The 6,260-nt window shown below is 44.2% G+C and overlaps 1 pseudogene; it reads right to left on the reverse strand.

Moving 5' to 3' along the window:
* Window positions 1-206: 206 nt before the first annotated feature.
* LOC117723466 (large ribosomal subunit protein uL3-like) lies at window positions 207-5,929 on the reverse strand (annotated as a pseudogene).
* Window positions 5,930-6,260: the final 331 nt, after the last annotated feature.

A 6,260-nucleotide genomic window follows, 5' to 3' on the forward strand; every position in this document is an offset into this window, starting at 1 on the left:
TCCATCTCTCTTTCTAGAAATTGCTATGCGGTCAGCCTCCAGCGGACCGTAAGGCCACATCAGAGACTTCAACAGTTGATGCCAGTGAGCATGTTACATGAAGCCCCTACCCAGCTTTGATGTTTTAAGGCTCCCAATCTTTTGTAAGCAAGAAGTGTTTCTCCCAACAACACCACACAGCCTTTTCAGCATGACAGAGTCTTTACTCACCTCATCTTAGTGACAAAGCCACCAAGTAGATTGATACTCTTGTCAAACAAGTCCGTGGCCATGGCAGGCATTGTTCTTGATCAGCCTGACATTGGTAAGGTAGCGCTGACCAATCTTGTAAATCTTGTGGATTTCAGTGCAGTGGTGGAAGCCCTTTCTGCCCAGCTTGGGCCACAGATAAGGCCAGACAGGTAGGATTCCAGGTTCAACATAAACAACCATTGTCTTGCATACAACTTCTCTGTATCCCAGCCACTGTGACTTCTCTGTAACCTTAGGTCATTCAGATGATATGGATTATTGTTTTCCTAACCAAGCACCTGGTTCTTAGGAACTGGCTTCTCTAGTTCCTCCTGGGCCCAGTCTAGTTTCTCAATCCCAGTACTCTGTTCACCCAGATCTCTGTCAAGTGGGCCTTCTGACAGAAAAGAGTCAGGCACACTTGGATGTGAACCGTAGACTGATGACCTGGAAGTACATCTTTACATTGCTGGAGTCCTTGGTCAGCAGCGTCAGGTTAATGTCACCCTGATACTTCTTGCTATATTTGTCTTCTTAGATTTGTGCCAATCCTGAAAGAAGCACCTTTCGTACTTGAAGCTGATATGCCCAGCAAAGACTATCTTGAAGGGACAGTGGTCTCATGAGGCCTCATGTAACTTACAAACCCTACAGTTTTTTGTTCACCTTGCATCCTAACCTAAGACCTTCTTGCATGATGCAGGTGTAGTCATGACAGCCTTGTAGCCCAGAAAGGCTGTGAAGGGTCACCTCTGAAGAAGATTTTCACTTCCCATGATGCCTGATGCTCTGCTTCTGAGGCAAGAAGCCCAAGGACCCATCTCTTAGAGCTGAAAATTTCCTGTGAGACAAGGCACAATCTGATACCACCAGTAGAGCCTACCAAACCCTACCAAGACAACAAATACAGAGAGCCCTTTAATAAATTAAATGAGATTCCCAGAACTTTTTTTTTCCACTGTGTTAAGGATTAGACACAGAGAGACGCCTACCACTAAGCTCCCAGATGCCTCTTTTCCCCACCCCTTCTTCTTCTTCAATTTATTTTCGTTTACTTTAGTTTAGTTTGAGACAGGGTCTCATTAATTTATCTAGGCTAGCCTCAGACATACAATCCTCTTACCTCAGCCTCCTGAGTAGCTGGGATTATAGGTGTGTGCCGCCATGTCCTGCTGATAAACTTATTTTAAGCCCCGCTACTGTCACCGAGCCCAAAGTTATTTCCTATATTAATGATTGCCAGCCAGCTCTGTCTGATGTTTTTAAACAGACCGTAAAGTGAGGTGTCAGCTGGACACAATGGTAAACATAGAACCAGAGGAGGATCATCTGTTGGGTTTTCTGTTTTCTGTTTTGTTTTTGGTTTTGGTGGGGTTTTATTTGTTTTGTTTTTGTTTTTGTTTTTCCATATTTCTTCTGTGTGTCAAGAGATCAATTCAGTGAACATATGAGCTGTCTTTTAAATGGGGTTTCCAGGGCTATTTGAGTAATCATCACTGGAGAGTCTCCTCCGCTTACCCCCAGCCCTTCCAGTTCCACTGCTTCCAGTGATCTCAAGTTACAAATCTTCCAGTCAAGTGGGCTTTCTGATGTACAATGTTCATTTTCTTCATCACAGATAGCGAGGCATCTCACACACCCCTGTAAATGGACTTTAATAAAGAGGCTTTCTCTAGCCTAGGGGAACATTGACAAAGAATCAGAGATTCTCATAGTCACTGCAAGTCTGCAGAGGGATTCTACAAGGTCAGGGGTCCTGCTGTTAAGTGTCAAAGAGGTTGAAGAAAAGTAAATAAAGTGGAATGATTTGTAATTAGCATGCCCCAGATGGATGCAACTGTTCAAAACAGACACATAGCCAAGGCTTGGGGGACATTTGCAATAATGTCTTCATGGTTTGAATCTGGAATGTCCCTCACAGGCTCATGTTTTAGGTACTTGGGCGTGCGCACGTGTGCGCGCAAACACACACACACACACACACACACACACACACACACACACACTGGCCAATTAAGGGGGTTATGGAAACTTTAGAAGGTGGGGCTAGCTGACAGAACTGAGCAGGCCTTTGAAGCCTTTGTCTGCTCTAGTTCTGGTCTGTGGTCTCTGTGCCCTGCCTTGCAGTGATTGGAATAGCCCCACCACAGGATTCCACTGCTGTGAACTGAGGCATGCCTTCCCTACAGGGAGGGACTGAAACCCCATGAGCCACAAGAATCCTTTCAGCCTTAAGCTGTTGCTGTCAAGTTGTGGTCACAGCAACAAGAACTAACACACATATCTTCCCTCTGGATTCATTCTGTGTGTGTCTGTATGTCTGTCTCTATCTCTGTCCAACTCTCTGTCCCCCTGTCTGTCTCTGTCTCTCTGGTTGTCTTTATCTCTCTCTGCCCATCTGTCTCTGTATCTCTGTCTCTCGGAATATGTCTGTCTACTCTCTGTCTCTCTGTCTCTATCCCTCTATCTCTGTCCTTTTGTCTATCTGACTGTCTGTCTATCTAAGTCTGACTGTCTCTCTGACTCACTCACTTTCTGATTCTCCCCCCCCCCCCAATCCCCTTGTTTTATAGATGGGGTCTCACTATGTAAGTCTGACTAGCCTGGCCTGAAACTCACTGTGTAGACAAGGGTGGATTTAAACTCACAAAGATTCACCTGCCTTCTTAGTCCTAGAACTAAAGGTATGTGGTGACACATAGCCCCTTGTAGATTCCTGAATAAATGCTAAATAGTTATTACTGTATAGCATTTGCTTTCAAGTAACTTAGAATTAACTATAGTTTTGAGAGAGAGAGACAGAGAGACAGAGAGAGAGAGAGAAATTTTGAGACAGCCCTCCCCCTTCAAGAGCACTACAGTGTTAAGGGGCCAGACATTAATAATAAAATAGGACTCATGGATCATTTCAAGTGTTCCAGTTGGGACAATCAGTGCAAATCTGACAATATTTGTGGTTGCAAAATCAGACACTGGTATCCTAGGCAAAGAAGAGAATCCTGTCTTGATCCTCATTTTCTCAGAGGCCTCCCCTTTGATTCTAATGGGTCAAGTTACATTCTACCCAGGAGGCTCTTACACACAATGTTCCCCTCTGTGGATCGATCTCCCTACCACATTCTACATGCATAAAACCTGTCTTTCAGAAGTCTGCTTCTGATGTCTTCAATGAACCTGGATAGACAAGACCCCTGTTACCTATTGCTACAGTTCAAGTGTGTTTGATCCTTAACTCCCAGATATGGCAGTATTGAGTCCTTGGACCTTTAAGAAGTGAAGTCCAGAGGGCAATATTTAGGTAACAAATACCTTAGAGGGGAGATTGATGTTGGTCTTTTGAGTAGATTAGTTCTCACAAGAACAGGTAGAAGAAGAAGAAGAAGAAGAAGAAGAAGAAGAAGAAGAAGAAGAAGAAGAAGAAGAAGAAGAAGAAGAAGAAGAAGAAGAAGAAGAAGAAGATAGCCTGTTTTTGTGCAGTGGATGGTGGCTGATTCAGAAAGTCACAACTGGTCAAAGGGCTGAGAGTGCCAGGCACAAATGGGACATTTGTTCCATGCCCCTCCCTTCAAGTCTCAAAGACTATCTCTGATGAGGGATTGGGAAGAGTGTAAGAGCCAGAGGCTGAGGGAGGACAAGACAGAAACAGTATCTTTGGACATGGCAGGACCAGTGTCCTCATGAACTCAACAGCTGTGGTTATCTGCACAAGACCCACTCCATGATACTAACTTCTCTGTTCCGCCATGCAACCCTAATGGATGAAACTTCTGATGCTCTGAGCCAAGATAAGCTCTCCCTCCCTTTACACTGTCCAGTTACATGTTCAGTCATGAATGGGCTGACTCTCACGGTGACTGCTTAACATTAAACTAACCTGAACACTTTTGTGTGTGGACTTAGATAACTTCAAGTGTCTGTGATGTCTTTATTGTCCACCATTGTGTCTGCCACCACTAGCCCAGGGCTTGTTAAATAAACAATTCTTTGTAAGTATAAGAGAACAAAGATTCTCAAATCTTCTGTTTCTCCCATGTTCCATCATCTCCCGTTGTTTGAAGATAGGAAATTCAAGTCCTACTCCGGTCATCTCCTTTACAGCTGGCTCTGCTGCTGTTTCTTTAAAGGTCAGAAACTCAGTTGGCAGTTTCATCCAACCCCCCACTAAGATTGAGATTTCTCAGAAGCTGCAGTTAAGAAATGTATTTTTTGTGTTTCCTTAAAGAAAATTCCAGCGCATCCTTCAGTGAACAGCTCTCGAAGAGGAAGGAAAATCAATGCCTTCAGATAGCATTACGTTGTCCTGAATAATCCCGAAGCTGCCCGTGACTTACTGTAGAGGGTATAATTGAAGTGAGGATAAACTGCACACCATTTCAAAGTCTGCTAAATTGAAACCGTTCTTTCTGTTGACACATGCTTGGAAGCTGCAGATAATGTGATTTAAAATAAATACACTGGCCCAGGATACTTGTATAATTGAAATAAATATGAAATAACCCACAGAGTCTGCAGACCATTGGGTAAATTAACTCCTTGTGCACAAGGTAACAGTACACCTGCCTAAGAAAAAAGGAATATGGCACTGGGCACTCTTGGGAAAGGAGAGTATTCACCCACTCAAAAGAGATAAACACCCAAATATTGAGTTTTGGGGAACTTGGCCTGAGTCTTTGTAGAGTGCTTGTCTCCAGTGAAGAATTCTCTCCTGGCTCTCACCCATATTATACAATTCATTTAAATCAATATTAAGAGACCCTGATGGCTCAGGATGAGAGAGAGACAGACAGAGGGGAGGAGGAGGAGGAAGAGGAGGAAGAAGAGGAAGAAGAAGAAGAGGAAGAGGAAGAGGAGGAGGAGAAGGAAAAAGAAGAAGGAGAAGGAGAAGGAGAAGGAGAAAAGGAGGAGGAGGAGGAAGAGAAGAGAAGAGAAGAGAAGAGAAGAGAAGAGAAGAGAAGAGAAGAGAAGAGAAGAGAAGAGATGAGATGAGATGAGATGAGATGAGATGAGATGAGATCAGAATCCTTCTCCTGATGATCCCAGGGGCAGAAAGGACCAGACACCATAAGCTGCATTACAATGGGTTCTGTGGAGGCCTTTTGAGTAATATGTGAATGAGGAACTTATTAGTCAGGATAAAGGGGTGAGTTTCTCTTCCAGATGTGTTTCATTAGAGAAACAAAGCCACCACGGTTGGTAGGATAGGTCTGCTGTAGGGTTTAGGTCCTCGGTGACTATGGAGCCAGCTCGTCATCTGTAAAGCTCTGCTGCTCCACGCTGAACCTGATGGCTGCTGAGAAAGGAAGATAAAGGTGAGTGACAGTGAATAAGAGTACATTGGATCCAGAAGAACATTCCAGAACCATGTGAAAGAGGCAGAACTGGTACCTGGCTCTCACAGAAACTCCTACAACCTCCAAGCTCCTGGCATCCTTGCTGCAGATGAGCTGCAATGCTATCTATCCTTAACCACAGTCCACCCAAGATCCTAACCCAGGGCTCTGAAAAATCAAAGACGGACATGAGAGGAGTAGAAGCTGGCGTCCATTCCACTCTCAGCCCACACACAGTGTGGGCTGCAACACTACCTGCCTCTGCAGCTACTCTGGAGCCTAACAGGACACACCTCATTTCCACACTCCAGCTCTCCTACACGTTCTCTTATGATCAATAACATCCAGGACCCTGCAAGGTAGGGCATTCTGAGAAATTAAGAAAAGGGTTTCTGGAAGACATGCCTACAGATTAGCTAAATGGACACAATGCAACTCCCCAAGGGCTTGTAATTAGCAGACTCTCAGAAACATGTTTCATGAAGCTCTTAAGAGTGTTTAAGTTAGGATATATTCCCAGCCTCTAAGAAGGTATTGTTAAAATTGGATGCAATCATTGACTGAAATTATTAAAGTGTTTTTGGAAACAGCAGTCTTAATCGAGGGAACTTGTCCTCCATTGGGGCATTTGGATTTGGCAATGTCTGAGGACACTTTGGAATATCACAACCAGGATGTGTTGTCTAGTAGGTAAAGAGC

The sequence above is a fragment of the Arvicanthis niloticus genome, chromosome 18 (assembly GCF_011762505.2).
Source record: "Arvicanthis niloticus isolate mArvNil1 chromosome 18, mArvNil1.pat.X, whole genome shotgun sequence".
Lineage (NCBI taxonomy): Eukaryota > Metazoa > Chordata > Mammalia > Rodentia > Muridae > Arvicanthis > Arvicanthis niloticus.